Source organism: Pongo abelii, chromosome X (assembly GCF_028885655.2).
Source record: "Pongo abelii isolate AG06213 chromosome X, NHGRI_mPonAbe1-v2.0_pri, whole genome shotgun sequence".
NCBI classification, from domain to species: Eukaryota; Metazoa; Chordata; class Mammalia; order Primates; family Hominidae; genus Pongo; species Pongo abelii.
In genome coordinates this window covers 10,284,836-10,309,890 of record NC_072008.2, presented here as the reverse complement: position 1 = coordinate 10,309,890, position 25,055 = coordinate 10,284,836, and positions in this window count along the sequence as shown.

Here is a 25,055-nt window from a genome sequence, read left to right as displayed (position 1 = left end):
TTAGCCCTCCTGCCCTATAAGTCATCTCATTAGTATAAACTCAGGTATGATTGAAAGGAGCTTGTTACGGATAACAAAAGACAAGGTATAGAAGGCAATGGTTATACAGGAGTTAGCTAGTCTTGCTAACCTGTGTTGTTATCATACATGTATTTTTGTCTTCACATAATTTTAGCTCTTTTGGGAGTTAGTCAAGTCTTTCTGAATTGCAATTCTGGTTTTTCTCTTATTTTATTTCTTTATTACAATTAAATGTATTCAAAGTAAAGCCTTTCTCATCTCTGTCAATCAGAACCAAGGAAGGGACGGATGTCCACAGCAAGTTAGCATTTTTTTTTTTTCCAAGGAAAGCAGGATGGTAGTGGGTATAGAAATCAGGTAAGAGAATCCCAGAGGGAAGCAACTCGATCAGGGTGAACAGATTCAGGGTGTGTCATCCACCAGCCTATTCCTCTAGAGATCTTTTTGCTGGGGCTAAAATCACAGAAGCTCAGGGCTTTGTGGAAGAAGAGAGACTGGTTCCTTCCCATGTGTAAATGGCATTACCACTAAGAGTCATGGACCAGAGAGAAACTTTTTGGAGGCAGCATCTAGCATGGCCAACAGGGTCAAGGCAGAGGTCCGTTCTCAATTATAACCCTTAGAGAATAGGGTCTGTGCCTTTTGACATTGCTTTGTATGACATTTAGTACTAAGCTCCCACAGGTGGGGGCTTTATAAATGCCACCAAAAGACAATGGGAACAGTCATTGTATTCTTTTTATGTTTCACCCGGGAGATGGGTTCTTTGTCAGCAAAAGTTCATTTTAGAGAACTCTGAGTAGATAGACATCATCCCAGGGGCGGTTTGGGTTCCTGCTACAACAATGTAAAATACTATTCATATCACCCAACTTTGTAAAGGTGGAGGCATTGGATTTTTTAAGGATTTTTAAAATTTCGATAGGTTTTTGGGGGAACAGGTGGTGTTTGGTTACATGAATAAGTTCTTCAGTGGTGATTTCGGAGATTTTGGTGCACTCATCACCCGACCAGTGTTTACTGTGTCCAATGTGTAGTCTTTTATCCCTCACCCTTTCCCACCCTTTCCTCTGAGTCTCCAAAGTCCACTGTATCATTCTCATGCCTTTGCATCCTCATAGCTTAGCTCCCACTGATGAGTGAGAATATATGATGTTTAGTTTTCCATTCCTGAGTTACTTCACTTAGAATAATAGTCAAAGGTAGTGGCACTGGATTTGAATCATCAGATGAAACCTCAACTCTCTATGCAGCTTCGATCGTAGGTATATGTGGGGCTTCTGTAAAAGTCTGATCCAGGGTTACACAACATATTCAAAAAGTACATGGGTCTTCTCATGAAGAGCTCTCAGAGTAGGGGGTAAGACCTAAATACGTGACAAAGAAAATAATCATTGAAGAGATAAATGAGAATGTAATATTAAGGAAAGCAGCAGATGTTTGGGATATTTTTCCTTTGGTGGCCAGCATTTGAACCCCTTCTGGATGCTGAGCCAAAAGTGATTTCTAGGTAACCGGAGTGTTTCTGTTGCCCATTAGTCAGAGTTAGGGCTTAATGGGGATAAGAAGTTAAACAGAATTTGATCTGTGCCAACATAACAGCAAGCTCAGTGGAACCCCAAGCCCACCCTGAGCTTAATTATCCCAAATCCTGAGTGTATGCTCGGCAACAGGCAAAATGCCAACTTTGCTCCCAACCTATGGTAGGGAGGGAAGTAGAAGATTCCAGAGTCCTCCCTCCATAGCAAGAAAGGCAATTATGACCAACACCACAAGCCCAGGGCAATCATACTGATTGCAAGCACCACTGGAGACTTGAAAGATGCAGGATGGGAATTCCTATCCATCTCCACTAAACTCTGCATTGTGATGGGTAAAAGACAGATAGATCATGGAAAATTGGATGGCAACTCTAGTTTAGGTTGCATTTAGGTTGCTGTTCTAGATATGCTCTCTGGGAAAAATCAACATTGTAGAAAAGCACCTCAATATAGCTGCTGACTGCCTTATACAACATCATAGTGTCCCAGACATTGCTCCCTGTGCCACATTCTAGCCCTATATCTGTCTAAAAGAAATAGCTGCAACATCAGCTAACACACTGGGAACTGACTCATTCTTTCTTAAAGATCCAAGTTGTAATCTAGTGTCATTTCCCCTCAGTGTAAAGAACTCCTATTATCATTTCTTGTCGTTTAGGCCAGCCATCAATAAATTCTCACAGTTCATCTGAAAATATTTCTATTTTTCCTTAATTTTTGAAGGATAGTGTTGCTGAAATGGTTTCTGGATTTGCATTAACAAGTGATCACCCAGACTAGAGGGTCTACTTGTCTGATCCTTTGCAGCAATAATTCTGGGTTACTGCCCCTGGGTAATGTTTTTTTTTTTTCCACTATAGTTGTTGCTGCTACCATAAATACTAACCCATGTATCCCTTTATTGTAATGAAATGATTCAATATTAAGCTTTAAAAAATGAGTCAATTAGAAGAAAAGTATTTAGAAAATAAAAATAGAGATGGGGTAGAGATTTGGCACAAATCTGAAGTTCATTAGGAATGACTAATTTTGTGAAATAAATATGAGGCAGCAACCAGCCTGATGTGGTGGCTCACATCTGTAATCTCAACACCTTGGGAGGCCAAGGCAGGAGGATTGCTTAAGCCCAAAACTTTGAGGCCAGCCTGGGGAACATGGCAAACCCCATTTCTATTTAAAAAAATACAAAAAATTAGCTGGGCATAGTGGTGCATGCCTATAGTCCCAGCTACTTGAGAGGATGAGGTGGGAAGATCACCCGAGCCCAGGAAGTTAAGGATGCAGTGAGCCATGATCACACCACTGCACTCCAGCCTGGGCAACAGAGTGAGACCCTGTCTCAAAAGACAAAACAAAACAAACAAAAACAGAGGCGGTAACCATGAGTCACAACCGCAAAGTTCCAGAGAATTAGACCGTCTAGTTTAGGTGACTATAGATAAGTGCAGGTCTAGAGACCAGAATCATAGAACTGATGGGCTCTTTGGGAACACTGAGCCAATCCTTTTCTTTTATGGAGGAAGAAGTAGAAGCTAGATAGTTTTAAGTCAATTGTCCAAGGTCACAAATTTAGCAATTACTAGAGTAAGAATTAGAACTCTGGTCTCCTGCCAGTTCACTCTTGTCCATCACCTTTCTAGATTTCACACTTAAAGTCCTGTCCAGCCTTCTAGATAAAGAGTTTCCAGGTCTATGTTTGTCTAAAAGACATAGCTAGCACACCAATTCCCACACCAGGTTAGTATAATTAAACCAATTTTTTTTCTTATCAATGTTATAACTAAACAACATTGAAGAAAACGACGTTATTCAAGGGCCTGCTGTTGTATGTCATTTTGGGTAAAGTCGCACTTTCCAAGAACCTATCGACAATGTTAAGTGAGGATTTACTGTAATGGAAGTTCCAGGCTGGAGATGAAACTTGGAGCCAGCATGTCCAATATCTGTATGGGGATGTTAATATACAGGAAACAGAAGGTAGGGGAAATACACATGGTTCATGAGCTGAAAACATTAATCAGCACAGAAAGAGTGACTGAAAGAATGAGCTTGTAGGTTATATAGGCACAAAGAAAGTTACTTATAACAAGCATTAGCTAAGAATCTATGTACATAGGTTTCTTTAAGGTGCATGAATTTTATGATATCACATTTGTCTGTTTGATCATTCATTTCCTATGGAAAATACAGGCAAAGAAAGTTCGTATGACAAACTTTCATGTATTCTAAGGGCCGAAATAAACTCCTTGGATGAGTAATCAGTGGACCCAACACCATTAAGTATTTTCATCTCTGAAGCTGAGGCCTCAAACAGTGACCTGGGACATGTTTCATATCCTACAGAGAGAATGGAGAGAGAAAAAGACCTACCTTTCTCATTGTGAAGGGCTGTACCTAGCTCAGCTTTGGGGTACCCAGGCTGTGATGACCTTTTCTATTTTGAGAAGGTCAGGCAGTCTGTTAACAGGCTACTGGCAGCTTATCATGAACAAATTTTGCCAAAAAAGAGAATGTATTTGGAGCCCATTCCTCCCTTGAAAAAGAAGACATTGACCTCCACAGCTGTTGGTATAAGATGTTACTATTCCTTCCGTTTGGAGGCAGCATCAAAATAAGCAGAACTCATTCATTAGACGTGGTCAAAGACCAGCAGATGCCAACATCTAAGGTGGCAGTTGCACATACTAGGAACTGGGTAGTGCTACTTCCCATAAGTAAAAGAATGGGTTATTCGTCCCTGACGAGTGAAAACCTATTACTTGGAATTTATGAATTGATAATTCTATTTATCACAAGTATATGACTCATTATTTTCCCACCCAGAAAGCAAGCAGGTTTTTTCTTTCTTGTGGTTTCCACTGAACACGTTTTTGATTGCCTGGTCAGCAAAGAGAGTCTGTTTCCCTTTTTATTGTCTTACAGGTGTGTCTCACTTTATGCAATAAGTAGAGTCCAGAAAAATTAGAAGTGAATTAATTTTTTGAACATGGAGGCACATTTTAAATGCACAATGAGAACAAACAACTGGAATAAAGCTTGTGGTGGATGAGTCTCTATTGCTAAGTCCTTGTTCTTTCACACTGGTCATCATAATGTCTCAGAGATAGTTCCAATTTCTTGCAGGCTGCCTCAACACTTTTGTGAGGTAGAAGAATGAAAAATTAAATATGTGCATTTATTAATTTTCGATCTTATACGGAAATGAAGACTTTAGCACAAGTCATAATCTATTTTTTAATTTTGCAAGCTTTTAAAATTTTATTTCCTACAGTAAATGCCCTGTTATTTTGGCAAGTAAAAGGACAAAGGTTGATAAAGCCTTCCGGTTGAATGTGCATTAAAATTCCTTGTTTGTGTTCATGAAGAACTAGTACTATCTCCAGAGGGATTAGGGGCCTGGGGCAAGTCACATGGGATAACGAAGTCCTCCATTGCTGAAATATATTTCCTCAGGAGAAATCTGGTTAAAATGAACTTCAAAGCCCCTTCAGATCAAGAGAGACCAGAGCTTAAATGTCAGGATCAGACGGAGGTAATTGTGATTAAAATAAAATAAGATAGGAGAAGTCACAAAGGGCAATATTCAACTACTTGTTTGCAAAGGATTATTGTGCCTCTCCTAACACTCAGCACTGTGTCAGAGAATGGGGATTCAACTATGAAATAGACACTGCCATATATTTCAAGAAATTCACAAAATAGCAATGGAAATGTACATGCAAATGTGGAAACTGTGTACTATGTGAACAAGTCTAATTAAGTGCCAAGGGTCATGGAGGGCTTCATAGGGGTGATGACAGTTGACCTGGTCTATAAGAACTCCATCTGGTTTTCCTAAGCAAAGAAAACAGAAAATCATTCTGCACCAAGGTAACAGACCCATGAGACTGAAGCTCCCAAGATTGGTGGTGAGGACTGTGGGATTTTTAAAACGAAAATGATTCAGACAAGCTATGCGGTTATTATAAATAACTTGATCTTTTTCATCAATGTAATAATTTTAAACGATGAAAAGTCAAATAGTGAGAAGGACTTATGAAATGAAAAGCAGTGTCTTTGGCCCTGCTGCTACCTGCCCCTGCCTCAGTCTTGCCCCTGGAAGCAGTCTCTTGTTTTTAGTTGTTCTGTGACTTCTCACCAAAACTCTAAATAATAGCTCATCAAAAAATGTCAGAAAGGCGACATTCCAACTGAGAACAGCACTAAGCTCCTGGGCTAGGGTTCGGGTGGGGGTTTAAGGGCTGGAGGGAAATGAGGACAAGCTCGTACTCTGTTGTCTTATCAACTAGACAGGATAGATATTGACACCCTACTCTGGTAGATGAACATTTTGCCCAATTACACTCTTCCCTGCCTGCTGGACCCCACTTGTGATGCCCCTTGTAATGATCATGGCATGAACACCCGCTGGATGAGCCATAGATACTGTGAGATGGTGAGCTCACTTTCTTTAGAGAATTTTCATTGTTGCACCCGGATGTAAGTACTAACCAGGCTGCTTCGGCCAAGTGAAGGTGAGAGGTTCTGCTTCAGTGAGTCCCCTTTATTTGAACCTCACTTCTTGCTCCCACTCTTTTACCTGCATGCTTGAGCCCAAAAGTCGCTTCAGGTTTGTGAGACACAATTTGACTCCCACCTCCATTGCAACTTTCACAGAAGAGTCTGGGATGTAGCACCTCTGTTCTCTTCCATCTGCCAACTGGCTTTGTAGGTTCTGCTTTAGAGCTCCCAGATATTTGTTGAAATAGTTCCTCCTTTGATAAGCACCCCCCCAACCTCCCAATCCTTCTCTGTTTATCCCCTTTGGTTGAGATGAGTAGGTGTATTAGCTTTCTATTGCTGCTGTAACAAATAGCCACAAATTTAGTGGCTTATAATTCCAAGTATTTATTAGCTTATAGTTCTGCATGTCAGAAGCTTTGGCACAATGTAGCCCAACAGGTCTTCAGCTTAGGGGCTCACAAGACCAAAGCCAAGGTGTGGCAGGGTTGCATTCCTTTCTGAAGGCTCTGAGGATTAATCTGCTTCTGAGCTTATTCAGGTTGTTCGCCAAGTTAAGGTCCTTATGGGTGTAGGACAAAGGTCCTCATTTCCTTGTGGGCTGTTGGCTGGGGGTCCTGTTTTAACTGTTGCCCACATTCCTTCTAGTGCTTTCCTTGTGGCCCCCTCCTACAACCGTAAGTCCCTCTTAAGCTTTGAATCTCTCCAATTTCTTCTTCTGCCGCATCTCCCCACCTCTATCTAGCCTAGGAAAGTTGTCTGCTTTTAAGGACTCATGATTAGATTGGACCCACCTGGATAATACGGAATACTCTCCCTAGTTTAAGGTCCATAACATTAATTATGTCTGCAAAGTTCCTTTTGGCATGTAATGTAACATACTCACAGGTTTCAGGGATTAAGGCATAGGTATGGGGGAAGGGAGACATTCTGCCTAACACAGTGGGCACAAATACTTTTGCTCAGGCCACAATCTTCAGCTCTGACGTTTTAGAAAGATTCTTAGAAGGATTAGCTCCAATGCAGAGTGTGGCCTGAAAAAAAAAAGAAGCAGGAAGGAGAGTGCCCAGTTAGGAAACTATTTGGAAAGGAAGGACAAAGAGTAGTGAAGTTCATCAGAAACAGTGGAAACTGGAAATAAGGAGGAAGATTTGAGGGGCATTTCAGGCGTAAATCAAATCTTTATGACGCAATAGAATATGAAGTTATACGGAAGTATTAATAGTTCAGGATGGTTCCAAGGACAGAGATGTGGTCAGGAGATGGATAGTTCTGGCACTAAGTGAAATGGGAGGCTGCCTCCCCAAATCCATCCCCAATTATTTTTCCACCCTGCAACAACCTTAGCTTGAGTCTTTATCATTATTGCCTTGGTTTCCACTATGAGATTCCACACATAATCCAGTTTCCTCTAAATCTTCTCATTTCTAAGATATCAGATATCCTGGCCTTTCTCAAGGGCCATGAAGCCTCCTAAATTTTGGCCATGAAATGGCTAAAGGAAAGCAACCTGTCACCTACCTTGCTCAGGAAAGGATATTGAAGGATGCCAGAGGATATGTCATGACACCCAATAGTTAAATCCATTTCTAACACAGAATTCAGCCCACTCTCTCCAACAAACGGAACTTTACATACATCTCCTATCCCTACTGCACATTAAATACCAATTGCAGCAAAGAACCCAGCAGACAGAGGCTAGCAGAGCACTCAAATTAAGACAAAGAGTAATAGGATCATAAAAACCATTCCTGATATGCCCAATATATTGAATGAGCTGCATTTGGTAGGGTCCAAGCTGAGAAACAACTTTATGTGTTTCCACCAATGAATCTGCAGATCCAGGAGCCCAGTATAGCCTAAAAGCAAAACTACCCTCCTCTAATTCCACTTTATTCTTCTACTCGTAGTCCCCTACTCATTATGCTGCCTCTGGCTACTCCAAAGTGGCTAGGAGCAGAGCTGAAGGGGGAAAAGGCCTTACTTGACTGTGTGCTTGTAATCTGGTGGTGTCACAGATGCACAAAAGCTGACTCTTTCTTGCAGAATGCTTTGTTGTGTTTTTCAGTGACCCATTGTCTTAGTTCATTCAGGCTGCTATAACAAAATACCTGAGACTGGATCATTGGTAAAGAACAGAAACGTATTTTTTACAGTTCTGGAGACTGAAAAGTCCAAAATCAAGGTGCCAGCAGGTTTGGTGTTCAGTGAGGGTCTGGTATCTGCTTGCTAGATGGCACCTTAAACGTTGCTTCCTACAGACGGGATGAATCTTGTCCTCATGTGGCCAAAGGGACAGAAGGAACAGACTGATCCCCTCAAACTCTTTTATAAGGTGCTAATCTCATCTGTGAGGTCTCCACCCTCATAACTTAATCACCTCCTAAAGGTCCCACCTCTTAATACTATTGCATTGGTGACTAAGTTTCAACATATAAATTGTGGGGGACACATTCAGACCATAACACCCACCCTCCTTTGGGAACTTCCCACTTCTCTCTCCTCTGCTTCAAGAATGCAGTCTCCAGAGGCCACTTGTCACCTGTATTCCTGGTTATTGCCCCTTGCAGGTTCCTTCTACCTGGACCATCTCTCCCAGGCAAGCAGTAAGCAGTATTTATTTTTTTTTTTAAGATGGAGTCTCACTCTGTTGCCCAGGCTGGAGTGCAGTGGTACAGTCTCAGCTCACTGCAACCTCCGCCTCCTGGGTTCAAGTGATTCTCCTGCCTCAGCCTCCCGAGTGGTAGCTGGGACTACAGAGGTGTGCCCCACCATGCTCAGCTAATTTTTGTATTTTTAGTGGAGACGGGGTTTCACCGTGTTGGCCAGGCTGGTCTCAAACTCCTGACCTCCAGTGATCCGCCCGCCTCGGCCTCCCGAAGTGCTAGGGTTACAGGCATGAGCCACCGCACCGGGCCGCAAGCAGTACTCTTGAGAGGGGTCCCTCCTTGAGTACCCCAGTATACCCCTTGGAAGTCGGCCTCTTTGCCAGGATGAATGTTCAAACCTCAAGCCGCCCCTATGGCAACCCTCTTTCTCCTCTTTGTCCTCACAGAAGTTGCCAACCTCCAGACTTTAGACATGTCCAGGCAGGTGTCAGACAGTAGTTTCTGGGTCCTCCAAACTCTGAGGGTCATTTGCCCAGATTTTCTATGGACTTTCACTCTAAAGTCTCCTCTGGTCCCATGGCTATAACTGGATAATGTGTTTCTACCGACACTTCCCATACAGCCTCGAGTTTCTTCAATCAGCTCTCAGCTGCCCTCACACACCTTTGAGGTGAGTGATAGGCTAAAGGCCCCTGGACAAATATAATCTCTTACCTTATCCTACATACATGATCTACCCCCGATATGTTTTAGATGCTTGTTCCCTCCGAATCTCTAATGTTCGAGGTGGGGCTTGGTGGGAGGTGTTTGGGTCATGGGGGTGGGTCCCTCATGAATAGCTTAGTGCCATCCCCTTGGTGATGAGTGAGTTCTCGCTGAGTTAGTTCACATGAGAGTTGGTTGTTTAAGGGAGGCTGGCTCCTCCTCCTCTCTTTCTTGTTTCCTCAAATGCCACGTAACACATGATGAGTAAAAGTTCCCTGAGGCCTCATCAGAAGCCCAGCAGATGCCAGTGCCATGCTTTCTGTACAGCCTACAGAACCATGAGCCAATTAAATCTCTTTTCTTTATAAATTACCCAGTCTCAGGTATTTCTTTATGACAGCACAGATGGCCTAACCCAACCCCTCTCCCTAGAATGTGGAGACTTGCGACGTATTCTCAAGTGTTGAGGCCTCAGTTGAAATGGGAAACAAGAAATGTCTCGTTTAACATCAGGTTATATAAAATTAAGGAGTGAAACAAGCTTCCAGTATTTGAGCATGTCAGAGGGATCAAACACCCTTAACAACACAGTGTTAAAGGTTTTGTGTTTCAAGCAAACTTTGGTCAATTGTAAAAGCAAAACAAACAAACAAACAAAAAACCAATAGGATTCTACAAATGATAGACTGGGTCTTCAAACAAGAAAATTTCCATGCTTGGTGTGAAATGGAATGGGTCAAAAACAGTTTGGAGTTCAGTCAGAAGAGTAGCAAAGTGATGCTACAGTGGGCTCCCACATGAAAACCATTTGTCACACTCTGTATTACCAGCTTGTTAATATCACCAATGGCACAGCACACACAGCACCAGGAAAATAGCAAATGTTCATATAAATGGACAAATGGATAAATAGATAGACAGGAGATGGGTGAATGGCTGGATAGATGATAAGCAAACCCTGAATTCAACACCCTGGGTCCCTTGGTCAAACAAACTAAAAGTTCTTATCAGCTACTTAAAAAGGAGTAACTGGAAGTTAGAACAGAACCCTGCAGTATATTCTTTAAAGTTTGTGGTAAAGACTTATTCAACTTAATATTTAAATGGATATAGTTCTCTTTCCAAGGCATGATTCATCTCTTCTCAGCTGATCCTTTTATTTTCACAAAGTTCCAAGTTAAAGAACTCCTCTGGCTATGTCATAAATTGATATATAAATTACCTCTACCTGGCTAATGAAATCAAAATAGCTATACCCAGAATGTGGGCCAAAACAGATAAGTAACAGCCTTGCATATTTTGTCTCCACCAGGTTTATTTCTGTCCAGGTATGCTCCATTTCACATTTGCTTTTCCTAGTGCAGAGCCATCTCTGCTATTTGTTCTCGGGGGTTATCATGTTGACGATAGTGAGTGCTAAATCATCTCTCAAGAAAAGAACACTTTCTAAGAGCAATACAAAGAGTGTTTCAAATGCAATTTGATTGATCTTTATCCTCAGATAATGGTTTCTGGTCTAATGATAAGGAATTTCTTTCTCTTTCTATTGAGTGGCAACTGAATTCCCTTTTGCATTGCATAGTGGTATATTTATTGATTTACTGCAACTCTTAAGGTGCACCGAAGCTTTCTTCATCTAGCCACTTCCTTTAGGTGAGACATTTAGGTGACCTTTAGGTGAGACATTTGGGGTAAGCCAAGGGCTCCTCATGACTTACTCATTCCCTCAAAGGATGAGGTCTCCCCCACCATGCCCAGCATTAACTTAGTCAATAAACCTTTAAAGCCTGCTCCCTTATTGAGGCACTGTTCTGTGCCCAGGCAACATATGATCATTCCCCTACTAAGATAGAAAATGAGAGGTAAATGAATAATCACTTTCACTCAAAAAACTTTTGTTGAATCAGCCTAGCCAACATGATGAAATGCCATCTCTACTAAAAATACAAAAATTAGCTGGGCGTGGTGGCACGTGCCTGTAGTCCCAGCTACTCAGGAGGCTGAGGCAGGAGAATTGCTTGAACCTGGGAGACGGAGGTTGCAGTGAGCTGAGATTGTGCCATTGCACTCTAGCCTGGGCAACAGAGCAGGACACCATCTAAAAATAATAATAAAAAAAACTTTTGTTGAACAAATATTCACCCGGGCCAAGCATAAGCATGGGAAGGTGGCCACTGCAGTCATCCAAGCACAATGGCCTTTCTCAGACCTCTTTGAAAGCCACGTTTCTGCCTTCATGACTTAAAATACAACAATGAACAATCCCAAGGGAAACTACAATTCTTTTCCTAATCAATCAAAACTTCACACCTAGAATCCCTCCTGTTTCAGTTATCTGTTGCTGTATAACCACTCCAAAACATAGTGGCTTAAACTAGCAACAATTTATTTTTCTCATGATTCTGTGAGTTGACTCAGCTGGATGGTTCTTTTGATCTATTTTGCCTTGACTAGAGCCACCCACTCAGCTGTATTCATCTGGTGTCTGGGTGGGTTGAGAAGGTTCAAAAAAGCTTCACTCATGGCTGCTCACTTCATTCAGGTGGCTCATGCCTGTAATCCCAGCACTTTGGGAGGCCGAAGTGGGTAGATCATTTGAGGTCAGGAGTTTGGAGACCAGCCTGGCCAACATGGTGAAACCCTGCCTCTACTAAAAATACAAAAATGAGCTGGGCATGGTGGCAACATGCCTGTAATCCCAGCTACTCAGGAGGCTGAGGCCAGAGAATTGCTTAAACCCGGGAGATGGAGGTTACAGTGAGCCAAGATGACACCACTGCACTCCAGCCTGGGCAATGGAGCGAGACTCTGTCTCAAAAAAAAAAAAAAAAAAAAAAAAAAAGGGAAGACTGTACTCACATCTGGTGTCAAAGTGCTTCCCCACGTGGGCACTCCACATGGTTGGTTTGGGCTTTCTCACAGTGTGGTAGTCTCAGGATAGTCAGAATTCTTAAATGTCAGCTGTCTTGTAGACGGATGCTGTCAAAGCAGCCACTCCACTTAAGGCTTGTGCTCAGAAGTCCCAGAAAGTCATATTCTCCATATTCTGTTGGTCAAAGCAAGTCATTAGGCCAGTCTAGATTCCAGGGGAGAGGAAACAGACTCTGTTCCTTGGTTGGTGGAGCCACATGCACATACATGGAAGACAGGAATTGATGGTGGCCATCTTTGGAGACCACTTCCTAGTATGAAATAAATCCCCCTTTTTGCATAAGGTTGTCAAGTTACATCATTAACAATAATTTAAATATTGTGTGACAGGTTACATAAGAGAGGTAAAAATTTGTTACCACGTTGTCAGGAAAGAGGAATAATCAATACCACTTTTGGAAGGACGCATCTAAAAATTCTCCACAGATAACCCTCTGTGGTAACCCTCAAACCCTGGAGCTTTAGCAGAGGTGTTTAGGGCACCTAAAAAACTGCTTCATACAGTGCACTTTTCTTAGGAAAGAATAAACTATGATTAACTAAGAGGTCTGTATTAGTCAGGGTAGCTTAACCACTGCAGCAAACAACTCCTAACTCTCAGTAGTTTTTTTCTCATACATATCAGTTTAATGCAGGCTATCAGGTAGGCTCTGGTCCACACAATCATTCAAAGACCCAGGCTCCCCCCACCTACGTGGCTCTAAATCCCTGGGGCCTCCTCCACTAGATGCTCTGCATTAGGTCATTCCTCAAGGAAAGAGAAAGATATGGAGAATCACATGGAGACTATTGATGGACCAGGCCTGGAGATGGTGTACAACACATTCTCTACCTAACTGTAAGGAATTCTGGGAAATGTAGTCAAGTTGTATGTCCCAGAAAAAAAGAAAATCAGTTTGATAATCAACTAGTTAGACTCTGCCGCAAACTCTTACCAACCCATCCCTAGCTTTCTAAAATGTAAACACCCTCTGTTATTTCTAAACAATGCTTAATTTGTATTTAATGCTTATTAGCAGCCATTTGAGAAGAATTGGATAGAAGATACAACTCTGAAGAAATATCTGAGCAGGCTCCTATGAAGAGCTTTAGAGCCCTTAAGCTCTGAAAGATATTACAGAAATTTCATCCCCATCTAACCCCCTTTCTTAATGTCAGCCTAAATAAAAACAATACTGAGCCCTATCCCCAAAATATAAGGAAGTCCGACAAAGTCCTGATTTTTCTCATGACTGTTGGTTTGTTTTTTCAAAATATTTAATTCCCCCCAGAATGATTTGTGTGTGTGTGTGTGTGTGCGCGCATAGTCTGCCTATCAGATAATCAAGTCTAGCCCATTACCTATAGAACGAATGCCAGAAGGTAAAGGACAGGAATATAGAAAACTTTGCAGAATGCACAATTTTCCATAGAGCCCTCCATCCCTACCCCACCAAGGACACTCTTTAACACCTTCAGGCCAACTCTGACCCATCGTGTAAATAACTTAACATTCCTGAAGAGATAGTGCAATAGTGTTCTTCAGTTCTGCATTGACAAACCACATAACTTCTAGGATCCTGAGTAGTTTGAAAGAGGAGATTATTTGAGCAGAAAACTTGGGTTTGTATTTGCTTTTGTTTTTGCTTACTGGTTTAGTTTGGGTCCTAAAGGAAGCTGGCCAGAATGTTTCTCCACCTAGCCTATTCTGATACTTCAGATATTTGAGTCTGAGATCTCCAAATCTTTTATATCTGTAATCAGTTCACAGAGAAGACTGTATTTTTATAGGAATGTGGAAATAAGGTTCAGTTAGCATAAGATTGGCTATGATGCAGTAACAAAAATCTCAAAGGCTTAGCACAACATAAGTTTATTTCTTACTTACATGAACTCCAATGCAAGTTGGCCAGAGCTTGCCTCCATCTGGTGACTCAGGGATCCAAACCTCCTCCATCTGGTGAAACTGCCATCTCAATATGTGAATTCCCAGGTTGCCATGGTTGAAAAAGAAAGATGGAAGAGGCACACCAGTTCTACACTTCTTTGGCCCATACATAACATATGCCATTTCTTCACAGAATTCATTCAGTAGAAGTTGTCAGATGACCTCCTCTTAACTTCAAAGGAAGCTGGGAAATTTAGGGGAACATATTGTAAACTTGACAAATATTAACCACTTATGCCTTATAAAGGAAACAAGACTACTTTCAGAAAATTAAACAGGCAGCATTCATATATCATGAATGAAACTAGGAAGTCAGGAATGTGTGTGTATGTAAATGGGTGACAAAAGAGTCTGGGAGATATCCAGAACTCCATGAACAACGTATTGCTCTGGAAAATCATTGGCTAATCTAGAGATTAACAGGCATGGGGCTCTAGGTCAGGTCACTGACAGTGTGTCCGTTTTTCCTTGTCCTGGGAAAGAAAGGATTCCTAAACTGACACTTTTGTCATTATCGCAAGGTGCTACAAGACTCTTGTTTCAACCCAAAATATAATTTAGACATGCTGCAGAAAGGAAAAGAACTGGAAATAGAAGTATAAAATTACTGAGATAAAACTTCCCCTGTTCCAAAATTATAATTTGCTATGTTAATGATGTTATTAGAGAAAAGGGAGAGAAAGCCTGTCCTTCAGTGCGTCCCACGATGAGAGTTATGTACAACAGATATCACCAATTGCCATCATTTCTGCCCCAGGTGAAACAAAGCCATATGCCAGCCAAGCTTGGCTACTGGCACACCTCCATTTGCCTGCATCCCCATCTTGGAATCGCACCCCCAGCTCCAACATTTGAAAGATAAAGAAAAATCTCACCAACAGAGGACTTAAAAACCCAATTTCATTCATATGTGATTATTACTTGATACTATCTCATAGGAAAAATGGAATAAATTATAGAAAAACTCCTCTTGTGTTTGCCTATCTCTTGGTATTTTGAAATGCCCATCCCAAAACTTTCAATAACCAATGAGATAGTCAGGACTATCAAGGAGAGGAAGTTATCCCTGATCTTGGTAAAATCCAGAATTACACCAGCATTATCCTAGAGAGGTAGGTCTGGAAAGTGATTATAAACTATTCCATGGTGTTACATTGTTTCTTTTTTAAAAAGGCTATTTTTAATATGTGGGATATACTAACCTATCTGAAGATCGGGAAAATGTCCATCCAGGGAAGAGGCAGGTGCTGAATCTGACTAATATGAAAACTCTTATTCCTTAGAGATAAATACTATTGAGAGAGTTGTATGATTTACCAGAGTCGCCATGACCTGAACCGAGTAATACTTGGGACCATTCACCAGCCTCAATTCTAATTTCTTGCTACCCATCCAGTCTTCTCATTTCTAAGCCCATTCCCTGGATGCCTGGACACCAAGACAGAAAGCTTCAGAGTGGTCGGCACAAATACCCCAGCCACACACAGGTAGTGCTTGCATTTGTGTCCTGTGTTATCCCTTAGTCTTTTAGGTGTTTGACTAGCTTGAGTCGATTCCCAACAGCCCAATATGTCTGATGAGATCATTCAACTTGGATTTCTCTTCTTGAAAACCCAAAACCTAGCAACACCTCCTCCACTGCCTGAGCAGTCAGTTCACTGCCTCATCTCAACTCCCATCTCTCTGACTGCACCAGTAAAGACTTCTTCCCTGAATGCACCTGCACTCTCTCACAGCCAAGGGGAAATTCCACTTCTAAAGAAATAAATACATTCACAATTTGGTTCTCTGCTTGCCTGTTGTTGGTGTATAGGAATGCTTGTGACTTCTGCACATTGATTTTGTATCCTGAGACTTTGCTGAAGTTGCTTATGAGTTTAACAAGCTTTTGGGCTGAGACGATGGGGGTTTCTAGATATAGGATCATGTCGTCTGCAAACAGAGAAAACTTGACTTCCTCTCTTTCTATTTGAATACATTTCTTTCTCTTGCCTGATTGCCCTGGGCAGAACTTCCAATACTATGTTGAATAGGAGTGGTGAGAGAGGGCATCCTTGTCTTGTGCCGGTTTTCAAGGGGAATGCTTCCAGCTTTTGTCCATTCAGCATGATATTGGCTGTGGGTTTGTCATTAATGGCTTTTATTATTTTGAGGTATTTTCCTTCAATACCTAGTTTATTGAGAGTTTTTAACATGAAGGGATGTTGACTTATAAGTGAGGGCTGAACAATGAGAACACATGGACACAGGGGGGAGAACAACACACACTGGGGCTGGTTGCAGGGTGGGGTAGTGGGGAGGGAGAGCATTAGGAAAAATAGCTAATACATGGTGAGCTTAATGCCTAGGTGATGGGTTGATAGGTGCAGCAAACTACCATGGCACACATTTACCTATGTAACAAACCTGTACATCCCACACGTGTACCCCAGAATGAAAAATAAAATTTTTTAAAAATCACCTTGCTTAAGAATGTAACATAACTGAATAGTTGATAATCACTTTCCAGACCTGCCTCTCTAAGATGATGCTGGTATAATGCTGGATCTTACCAAGATCGATACAACTTATATAAACTAAAGTCATTCACCTTTGTTGTCATTTGCGATTTAACAGGAATGGGCACAGAAAGAACCCAATTCCTTCAACTACAAAGTAGCAATCGCATAACCCTTTGCTTGTTAAATCTATCCAGCTACAAAAATGATCCTAATAGTGTTTGCCTTAAATTTCTCCCTTAGGACCACAAGAAAAATTTTATGACACAGCCAGTAATGCATGCTCTGAAGGTACCACAGAAAACCATTATTTGTATTCACATCAAATCTGAGAGATTAGAAGTCAGATTGGTGAACTAGAACTTCTGTTTTGCTCCCTTGCATGTAGGGCACAAGAAGTCACCATGGGAATGCATTCTGATTCCTGTACACTCAGAAGAATAAGGATTTTGTGCATTTTTGTTTTCCTGCCAGTGAAAATAACAGAATTTCAGCTCAGTTTCTTCATACCATATGACTTGGAATTTAAGCCTTTTACTTGGATGACTTACTATGGCCGTTTATAGACCTATAATTTTATGTGCCACCTTCCTATAAAACTCACTCCAATTTGTAAACCCAAGGCCAATGATGCACAAACCAGGTGTTTGGAGACACATTAGACAGAGGAGTCTCAGAGAAATGAGAACATTTGAGTCTAGGTTAACATGTTTCTTGACTCTTCCTCAGACCTTGAATTTCAGCAACTTAGCAGGGCCAACCTACACACAAAGGAGCTCCATTCTCTTCCTTCATGTGCCTGTTGGCAGAAGGCAACTCGTATGGAAAGTGGTTTTTGGAATCCATGTGATTCTACATGAGGTTCTACACAAAGTCAATGCCTCTGCAAGGAGAAGCAGCCTTGCCTGCACATGGTTTGCCCTGAGAGCATGTACTGTCTGTATTTATCTCCCTGTCTATATGCAGCCCACTGTCTTACAACAGTGCAGTGCAGGCCCTGCAGCTGGTATGATATCAAAACCTGAAGGCCTAGATTTGAAGTGCCAGGTCTACCTTTTATTTCCAGAGCCATTTTCAGTTCTGTACATAGGCCATTTTTGGAAGTGGTTCTGAGGAGAAGTGCCAAAGAAGAGGGTATTGGAAGCCTTTTGCTGTACCCACTCAAAACTTGGGATTTTCTCATTCCTCCTCCATTCATCTTCCAAGTTATCTTATCCCTTGAGAGAACATTGGTTATTTCTTCATCTGCCCGTGTGTCAGCTGGGTTCTCCAAGAAGCACGCACAGAGATGGAGTTAGAAATGCAACATGTATGTTGGAGAGTAACACCTGAGGAAGAATTGGGCAGAGGAAGCTTCCAGACTGTGACGTTGACCTGGCAACTTCTCCATCAACCCAACAGGGAGCTCTAGAGTAAAGATTACCCTTAGAGGAGTCTCACATTGGGCAGAAATGGCTAGAGCCTTTATTGTCTTGTTCAGTCCTTGGCCAGCGACTGCTCTAAGAAGTGCACGTCCTTGGCTCTAAAGGTAATAGAGTGAATGAAATACACTCCTCAAAGCTTAGCAGCAAGATTTTTTCTTGAAGCTTGAGAAAGGATCTAAGCATCACATCGTCATATCTGCCGTGACCAGCCACCCTTCCATTGGGAAGTAGCTCCACTCTCAAATTCATGTAATTCTAGCAGGGCAAGGAGTCAAGACTCCCTTGCTTTCCCACAGACTGAGCACACACCCCAGGATAGGTCAATCCAAATCAATTTTGAACATTAGGCATGGGGTGGCCAATGTCTCTTTCTCTGCAGTAACTCTAAGGACCATATAACTTGAAGCTTCTTGGGGATGTCTTGTCACCATGTGGATATACCTTTCTAAGAATCAGACTGAGGCAAGCAGAATCAAGAGATGGAACAAGAGACAAGAAAATAGAGACCTGCTGGTTACGGATAAGACACCTATGGGCCACTTCAAATCCTCTTGGCCTCTGCCCTGACTCCACCCACTGCTACTGACACCAGTTCCAGGTAGGCTTTGACCAGCCTCATGCAGGTGCAACCTGACAGTGGTTTCCACCCTGAGACTCCTCTGAGACTGCAATGAGTTCATTTTCTACTCTGTAGCTTCTCTCTCATAAGACACCTGTGGAACTGGCTCAGCACTCACCTGTGCAACCCATCCATATGAGGGGTATCAATACCCAGGGGGCCACACTTAATGAATGAGGGACACAGCTGATGAATAAATGCTTCCCCCTTTGTCTCCAAGAAGGGCAGTCCTGAGATGGGTTCTATAAGGCTCTTCTGAAGATCCCATATGGCATTGAGCTCCAGTTTCCCATGGTGCCAGCCAACTCATTTTTGCATCCTTCTCTTAGGTCTCTTGCATTCCCTTTCCCATGCTGCTCCCAAATAAACTACCCTCACACGAGCCTTTGTCTCAGCCTCCTTGATGGGGGAACCCAGTCTATGACAGTACTGTTTGAATACCTGGATCCAGCTGTTCTTCAAACTACTTCTTTGGACTTCCTAGTTCCTTGAGCCAACAAAGTTATAAAGTTTTTTTTTTCTTTGGTGTGTGTGTGTGGGGAGGGGTGGTTTGGAGTGTGTGTGTGTGTGTGTGTGTTTAAGCTAATTTAAGTCTTTGTGATTTGCAACCAAAAAAGAACTTATCAACACAACTCCATTTTCCTCTTCTAAGTCACCATCATACCCCCATGATGGTCCACCACCACTTCTACCTTTCCAACATCCCTCTACCCTCCCAGTTAGCTCTAGTAAGATGAAGTATCATAATTGACTCCTCCTCATCCATCTCATCCCACAGGTATGGGGATGCCAAATCTCCTTGGAGATGCCAAATCGCCTCCAGATATGAAATCTTTCAACCTTTCAGTGGCTTTTAATCTAAAGTGTGTCTCTTGTAAATGGCACACTGAGTTTGAAGTGCCTGAGGGATCTTCAGCTGCATCCAAACAGGAAGTTAAAGAAGCCAATCTGGAGTTCTGGAGACAGACCAAGGTCAGAGACTGGGGAGGGATGGTCAAAACCAAGACCCTGGCTAAGGTAGCAGACAGAGCTTGTATAGATGAGAAGGCCAAGGCTGGAGCCCTGCAAGCCCATATTTATGGGTAGGAGGAGGGCATTGCTCATTGTCACTTACCTCAAAATTATTGGCACGTCATATAGGCCCAGAAGAAACCTCAGCAGCAAAATAGCATGTGCCACAGAAGGTGGAAAAGGATTCAGGAGGTAGCAGGACCCACACTGAGTGCTCCTTTCCTCACACAGGGACCCCCATCTGTCTGGGCATTGGCAAGAATCGATCTGGAGGTACAAGTGAGCCATTTCAGCATCTTCAGCCACAAGATAGGCATGAATCTTCCCTCTGAGATAGCTCTTTTGTCAGTGCCGATCAGATCACTAAAGGCTATTTTTGACTGAGGCAGGAACATGGTTTCAGAGCCTAAAACTCATTTTCTGCCCTCTCCTAGACTCAAATCTCTCATTTGTTATCCTAGATTTTCCATTTCTTCATTAAAAATATCCGTTTCTGGTGGCTATTGATTACTTCCATGGCAGAGCGACAGACCTAAAATCTATTTCATTTGGAATTTGCGCACAATGAAGGACTCTGAAAATGTCTTCAGCTCAGATTGCATCAGGAGGGATTTCCAAAGGGAGAGGGCAAGAGCTGACGTCCTACAAACCTGGTCTAACTTGGCTTCAAGAGGATTAGTAAGTGTGCATCCCAAGGAGGATACAGTGTGAGGTTAGCTGAATAGAAGGGGAGGTGACAGCTGGTTTTTGAGAAGGCAATTTTGATGAAGTTTCTAAGCAAGGAAAAAATACTTGCTGACAGACAGCAGTCAATACTGTGATAGCAGACAATTTTCTGGGGCTTTGACTAGGAAAGCATTTTGTCTTAAGCAAAGCATCCATATTGCAAATGCCAGACAGTTAGCACAGGCAGCACACAGTCACGACATTTGAAACTTTGGATGTTGGAGTTCACTGCTCTTCTAATTCTTTTTAAACATACTGCTTCTAATATTTGTCTTTGAAGATTATATCATAAAAGACAAGACAAATTCATCGGTCACTGTTCCCAAAACATTAGTTTGCCAGAACTGAACTATGTATCATAAGAATAAATGGAATCGGATCCCTGGTGCTTGCATTTTGCAGGATTGTGTACTCCAGTAAGATGGCTGGGGGTGTGGAGGAGTAGAGGAGCTAAACTTCAAGATGCAAAGGGCAAAAACATTTGTTTCAGCTCCCTGATCCTGGATATCTCTTTGGCCCACATGTTAATTTGCAAAGAGAAGCTTGGCAGTGCCCATTTTTCTAAGCCTTGACGTATTAATCTGTAAATTAAAAAAAAACAAAAAAACCTATGGACTAGCTTAGCACAGAGGTGTCAAATGGTTCTTACTGCTTTCAACATCATTTCAACTCATTTGCAACATTTGCAAATGAGTTATACACAGTTTCTCAAGCTGAAAAGGACTAATTGAGTATCTGCCATACAATCAAACCAGAGGCTGGCAAATTATGGCCCGTGGGCCAAATCCATCCCACCACCTGGGTTTGTGTGGCCCACAGACCTTGCTGGAGCAAGCTGCCACTGTGAGTGGGGAGACCAGCCAGAGCATCACCCTCTGCCCCCTATTTCCCCCTCTGTTCCCACGACCTGCCTCCCAGGCTAGTGGCACTGATCAGGGCCCACACTGGACACCACCTACACAGTGAGGTCTCTGCTGTGGGCAACTGCTGGGCATCAAGCAGTCCAGGACCCTCCAGTCAGCTGCCCAAGTTCAGATGGCCCAGCTCTCCAAGAGGAGAGAAGGGTGCACCAGGATGTCGCCAGGGCAGAGAGCGAAACAGATCATGGTAGCGATCCTTCCCCAGCTCCAGGCCCTCCCCCTTCCTCCCAGAGCCTATGGTTCAGATTCAAAGGGCGGTCTCTTTTCCCGTAGAGAAAGTCTGCAGTAGATGGCACCTGGGCAGAAAGCTGCCTGCCACCCAGGACCAGCCACCCTAATCAAATGGGGCAGGGAGCCACAGGACTTCTCTCTCTTGTTATCTCAGAATTCACATGGTATTCTCAGTTTTGCCTTTTGGCCTGCAAAACCTAAAATATTTACTATCTGGCTCTTTGCAGGAAAAGTTCAGGACCCCGGTATAAATTCCCATGAAACACTGGATCCAAATAGAGTAATCATTAAGGTGAGGAGGAGGCTGCAGAAGGAGAAAGCCCTGAGGGCCTATGTTGGGAAATCAGAGGTTCCTAATATGTATTTAAGAGAAAGATGCAAACTATAGATTTACATAACCGAATCCACGAACTTCTGCAAGTTGCATTCATTTCTTACCTGTTATGTCATCTGCACACCAGGCTTGGTTATGTGGGGTATTTGAATGCCACCTACTGGGCACAAATGACCTCCACTCATTGGAAATGATTGTTCACACTTGAAAAAAAAGGAGGTAATAGCTGGCATCTGACTGCATTGCCCGCACTGGGTCACACTGCACACCACAGCTAGCTGAAGGGCTTGAAGTACAGGGAAAGGTATTCTCTGCGGCAATCAAATTTCTCACTCGTGCAGAGTTTCTCAGCCTCTTTGTGAGAGGGCTGTCCTGTGCTGTCAGATGTATCTCAGCCTCCCTGGCCTCTACTCATGTAGTAGATTGAATAGTGTCCTCTGAAAAGATACGTCCAAGAACTAAACCCCAGTACCTGTGAATGTAACCTTATTTGGAAATAGCATATCTTTGCAGATGTCATCAAGTTAAGGACCTCAGGATGAGATTATGCTGGATTTAGGGTGGGTCCTAAATCCAATGACAGGTGCCCATGTAAGAGAAATGAGAGGATGATTTGAGATGCAAAGACACAGAGGGGAAGGCCGTGTGAAGTCAGAGACAGAGACTGGAGTGCTGCTGCTATAAGCCATGGAATGTCAATGACTGCGAGTGACCAGCCAGACCTAGGAGAGAGGCACAGAAAGGATTCTCCCTCAGAGTCTCCAGAGGGGACCAACCCTGCTGATATCTTCTTTTCAGATTTCTGGCCTCCAGAATTGTGAGATAATAAATTTCTGTTATTTTAAGCCACCAAGTTTGCGGTAGTTTGATACATACAACAACATCAGGAAACGAATACAACCTACTAGATACCAGTCGCGTCCTATCCCAGTTGTGACAATCAAAAATGTCTCCAGATATTGCCAAATGTCCCCTGAGGAACAAAATCGCTCCTGATTAAGAACCACTGTGTGAGCACTATGCCCTCCAATCTCAAAGGAAGGAATTCTGGAGCTCTGTGAAGGCTGCCCAGCCATCCTACAAATTGAACAGCAGGTGAATACCATTGACGTGTGAGGCAGATGGGAAATGCAACCAAACTGAGGGAGTTGAAATGCAGAAACGACCAGGAACTTTCTTTTTTGTTGATTCAGACATTTTGTTGACACAGACATTCTCCATAAACCACCACTAGACACAGCAGGAAACCTTTTTAATCCATTTTGATCACAAAACATTAAGAGAATTATTGTCTTCACTTTTTTGCGAGGTAGGAGGTGAGGCCAATGTCCTAGAAATAGAAACTGGTGACCATCACATGCACTGGGAGTGCCTCCTGTCACACAAGCGTGTGTCACGGAGAAAGTGCAACAAAGGCATTGCTTTTGCCTCCTGACTCTTGGCCTCTTCCACTACCAGTTAAAGCAAGATGTTAACTTTACCTCTGTTTCTGAGAGTGAACTTGGGCCACTTCCAAAAAGAGTGTAGCAGTGCTGTTGCTGGGTAGAAGTGTGAGCTTGAGAATCAGGCTGCCTGGCTTCAGAGCAGAGCTCTGCCTTGCACTAGCTGTGTGAGCATGCTCAAGCCACAAACCCTTTCCAGCCCTCATGTTCTCATCTGTAAAATGGGGGTAGCCACGGTGTGCTCAGCTTAGAGCAAGTATTCAAAATGTAATGAACATCAAACAGGCTCAGCCTAGAGTTTGACTGACATAGTAAAGTCTTCAGGAAATATTTGCTATTATTACCCAGAATGAAGAACATTCATGAATTAGCCAACCAATCCGGTGAGAACATAAAATATTTCTGCTTTGAAGGCACTACCAGAGGAGCAGAGCTACAAAACCTTTGGATTCCAAGTGCCCCAAAATGGAGCATGTTTGGGCATTGAATTTTTTATTATTTGGATAAAGGATTATCCACACAAAAAAATAGTGCGGGTAATCAAAAGCAGAAGTTAATCCAGAAATAACTGAACTACAATCAGCAAATGCCATCAACACAGATCTCACTCCCAGCAATAGATAACCTACCTACATGCGAGGTCAGGGTCTCTACCCTGAGAGGCCGCCAGCAGATTCATGACAGAAAGCCTCAGAGAGTAGCCAACCCTGACCTTGATTTGGTTACAGTAGTCCACAAAGCTGATTTCTGAAAGCAAAAAGGACAGCTAAACATCACAATGACATTGGATCTCCAAAACACAAGCCAAAAATATGTAATTTTTAAAAATGTGAATAGTGGTTGTATTAGTTTCATATCACTGCTGTAACAAATTACCACAAATTTAGCGGCTTAAAACATCACAGATTTATTATCTCATAGTTCCGGAAGGCAGAAGTCTGAATGGATCTTATGAGTTAAAAACCAAGGTGTTTTTGAAAAGATCAACAAAACTGATAGACCACTAGCAAAACTAATAAAGAAGAGAGAAGAATCAAATAGACGCAATAAAAAATGATAAAGGAGATATCACCACCGATCCCACAGAAATACAAACTACCAACAGAGAATACTATAAACACCTCTATGCAAATAAACTAGAAAATCTAGAAGAAATGGATAAATTCCTCAACACATACACCCTCCCAAGACTAAACCAGGAAGAAGTTGAATCTCTGAATAGACCAATAACAGGCTCTGAAATTGAGGCAATAATTAATAGCTTACCAACCAAAAAAAGTCCAGGACCAGATGGATTCACAGCCGAATTCTACCAGAGGTACAAAGAGGAGCTGGTATCATTCCTTCTGAAACTATTCCAATCAATAGAAAAAGAGGGAATCCTCCCTAACTCATTTTATGAGGCCAGCATCATCCTGATACCAAAGCCTGGCAGAGACACAACCAAAAAAGAGAATTTTAGATCAATATCCTTGATGAACATCAATGCAAAAATCCTCAATAAAATACTGGCAAACCGAATCCAGCAGCACATCAAAAAGCTTATCCACCATGATCAAGTGGGCTTCATCCCTGGGATGCAAGGCTGGTTCAACATACGTAAATCAATAAATGTA